The sequence below is a fragment of the Chenopodium album genome, chromosome 7, assembly GCF_948465745.1.
Source record: "Chenopodium album chromosome 7, dcCheAlbu1.1, whole genome shotgun sequence".
NCBI classification, from domain to species: domain Eukaryota; kingdom Viridiplantae; phylum Streptophyta; class Magnoliopsida; order Caryophyllales; family Amaranthaceae; genus Chenopodium; species Chenopodium album.
In genome coordinates this window covers 11,617,376-11,621,534 of record NC_137840.1, presented here as the reverse complement: position 1 = coordinate 11,621,534, position 4,159 = coordinate 11,617,376, and positions in this window count along the sequence as shown.

Here is a 4,159-nt window from a genome sequence, read left to right as displayed (position 1 = left end):
GGTTTGAACTGGTGCCTTTTTAAACCCCTTTTTGGCACCCCTCACTTTAGCACCGGTTCAAACCGGTGCCTTAGGCCGGGTTTGAACCGGTGCCAAAGTCATTTTTTCACGTAGTGATTGCAACTAACTAGCATTAGTGGAGGTCTTAATCCGTGTCTGTGGACCAAGTAGAGGAATCACGTTTGAGGTTCTTTATCTCCCTTGTTCTTGTTCGATCACAAGTGGAATCACGCTTCAAAGGTATTAATTCTATTTTTTATGTGTTATGCATGATCTTGGGATTAGGTGCTATATGAATATGATTCATGTTTTCCGCATTCGTACCTATAAACTCCTAAAGTGGTATCAGTTAGCCTATGTATGTACATATATTGAATATTAATTCTTTGATAGTCCACAAGTTTAATTCAATTAGGAGGGAGAATAATTTAATTATGGGTCAATTATTATTTTAAATGTGATTTAACAATTTAAAATCATTAAAAGTTGTTTAATTTGCTCCAAATTAGCCATGAAGAGATCCAATTTTTGGCCTTAATCACTCGAAAAATTCGAACCCCCACCCTATTTTTTCGAAAATTTCAATACCCTAAACCCTAATTTGTGAAATTTGTGTTTTGGTTTTGATTTAATTCGATAGTTATGTGTTTAATCTATTTGATTTCATGTTAAATTATGAATTTTTCATGATCAAATTATTTAATTTAAGAGTTGAATTAAATTAGGGATTAATTTCACGAAGAACCCTAATTTCAAGATTGAATATGATTTAATTTTGAAATTAATTGGACCATATTAAGATTAATTTAATTTTAACAAAATATGTTTTGTTTTATTTAAATTAAAATATAAAAAAATGGGTTTTAAGCAGCGGCAACCGCGGCTGTGGCGCAGCCACGACGATTGTTGCTGCAGGTGGTCCGGAGGGAGGTTGGGGCGGGGCAGCAGTCGGGTTAGGGAGGTGCAGCAACATCAGCACCGTGCAAGGGTTACACGACATTGTTGCTGCTGCTGTGCGCCGCTGCAGAGCAGCGTACACCTCACGGTGTACGGCCACCGTGGCCGGCTTTGGCTGGCCACACCAAGGTGGCTGGTGCACGGTTTTTTTTTAAAAAGTTATTATTTTATTTTAATGAAGATCAGATTTCGAAATTAAAATTTAAAGGATAAGTTTTGATTTTGAAAAGATAATTAACAAAATTAAAGTTGTTAATTTTGTTAAGTTTGGATAAATATAAAGCAAAAGATTCTATTTGGACAATAATTGATTTAATTAGATTATCCCATAATTAATTTTTGATAATAATTAATTTAAAATTATGTGATTGGCTAGGCAATTAGGATAGAATCTCCTAAATTAGTTAGGATAATCATGAAAAATAAATATGATTTATCTTCCGTAATTAAAATATTATTTGATTCTATCTCTTATCTAAAATAAAATATATGATATTTTATGGTTGGTTGTAAATAATACTCCGTATATGATATTATCTAATTGCAGTAATAAATTAAAATATGAGATATTTAGATGCCATGTTTCCTTAATTGTGAACATTCGATGTTGTAATTTAGGAAAGCATGATGAGTGATGTATTATGTGGCAATTTTATAATGTATGATATTATTTTTGCTATATAATGACTAGTATGGCCTAGTAGATTACTAAATACGATATGCGCATTGTGATGTATTTTTGTAATCTTAGTACAGTCTACGAACCGATAAAGTATTTTTGTAATTTAATTTCATTTTATTTAAGTAGTAGATAAAATAGAGTAAAATTACAGGTTGCAGTTAATCCAAGAAGCCCATGAAGTAAACGCCCAAAGGAGCAAGGTGGATGAGATCCATGAAGGCTCAAGTGGAAGCATTTGCTTTATTAGTTTTCTTAGGATTAAGGGCCATGCTATGTCTTAGTTATGCATTCAGTTGATTATGCATATTAGATATTATTTATGTTGGTTGATGATGCGCTACAGTTCAATAAATAATCACAACATAATAAATCTAGGTCCCAGTAATATTGAGGTTGATTTTCCAATTGAATACCCAACAATCATTAGATCATGAGTGATAGCTCGGCCTTAGAAGAGTGTCACTTGTTATCATAGGTAATTATGGGGGGAGATCACATTCTACACATTTAATTGGTTATACTCAACAAGGTTATTGTAGACACCCATTTGTGTCTCCCCAAAACTAAACCCAATGATGAGTACCTTTCACATCGAATCATAATCGAATGAAGTGAAAGTGTGGAAAGTTTAGTGTTGCGGATAGTTTTAATTTCTTTTCTCTTCTCTCTGTTTTTGAAAAGCTATTTTAAGAAAACAGCCAATCCAGTTTGGTTGGTCCATGATATGGGTCTAATAGTAGTGTAGTTGGATAGGGCTTGAAAAGAGCTTTCCAACGATATATTATAAGCCCAATTCCGATGAATATTGAGGAAGTTATGGCCAAATTACTGAACTGGGCCCGATTTGAGCCATATATGCGGCCCAATGATCTAGAGGAGGGCCTAATATAGATTTATCATTCCTAATGCAATTAGGAATGGTTTTAGTCTTCTAGATTCTTCTAGAAGGTTCTTTTCATTCCTAATTCAATTAACATTGATAAATTGACTTTTGTTGACTTTTTAGAGTTTTAATCAGAATAACAGAATGTTTTGAGGAAAATACGATTTTATCATCCTGTACGGTCAATTTCTATCGGATTTTAGAAAACGCGTCAAAAACGGGATTAGCGCCTAACACCAGACATTAGCGCCTGGCGCTAGCGTTAGCGTCTGGCGCTAATGTTAGCATCTGGCGCTAATTGCCAGCGTCGACACTAATCAAGTTCTATTTGCGTCAAAACACTGATTCGATTTTTTATCTTTTTGGCTGATTTTCTCTATAAATAGCCTTCTAAAAACTCCGTTTTCATTCATCAATAATCATCAACTATTATCAAGAAATTCTTGATTCTCTCTCTCTTTCTAGCCTAGCCTTTTACAAACACAAATCCTCATACATTTGCACTAGACACACCTAGCATTATTCGAAGTTACCTTCGCCCTAGACGTCAAAGGTTTTAATTTCTGAGGGTTTGGTCCCAAATCTCTCTTTCAATTATTTAATTTAATTGTTTTGATTTTAATCTTTTCCTTGAAGTTACTAACGCGTGTATTATGTTATTAGAAAGAGATACGAAGCATCCAAGTAAGTACTTTAATGGTTTAATTGATATTATGATATAGAAATCATGCTTAGATTGTTATTTTGATTCATAGTATCATGTTAGGATGTTTTATTGCTTCCTAGTATCATGTTTAGGGTAAAGAATAAGTTCCTTAAATCAAGTATGATTGTTATGATGCTTCCTATTTCTCTTCCTAATATTCATGTTAGTATCATGTTAGGGCTAAATATTTAATCTTTATTGTTTGGTGACATGCTAGGGTTTGTTATTAATCTTTTTAGTATCATGCCTAGGATCTTGCTATTATTATTATGCTTTATTATTAACATGATTATTTTTATGATTATAATTGTTATAATAATTGTGATGATTATTGTTATGTTGCTTGATATTTATTGTTATTGCTTGATCATGCCTTTTATGCATGTTTAAAGGGAATTTGGTACTTGTAATCACGCTTATATAAGATAATTAATAATCTTGTTTAGGGTTAATTTGATTATAATTCAACGTAGATAAACAGGTTTAGGGTTAATCCTATTGATTGCATGTTAGTCAGAAAGCGCACATGAATACGATCAGAATAAAGTAGAGGCCTATTATTAGGGCAGGTTCAATCTCTTTTAGGTTGGATTTGTACTTTCATCCCCGAACTACCAGTCATGGTTCTAGACCTATTGGAGTTAACGATCTCCTGGATCGTTAAGGCGTGTAACCTTCACCCTGTGAACGGTTTACAAGTTCCTAAAACTTGTTGGCGAATCTTTTGCTCTATCTTCTTTCCCTTTGGACGCCACCATACTTTAGTGTATGATCACAGTGGGGTTCAAGCTAGGGATAATGCTTGAAATATTCCCGACAGTTTTTTGGCGACTCCACTAGGGAGGATTTCTATTTTAATTCCTGAAATTTATTTCGGCAATGATTTAGAATGAGTGGATGAGACTCGAAACGTTCTAAGTATTTCATGTGC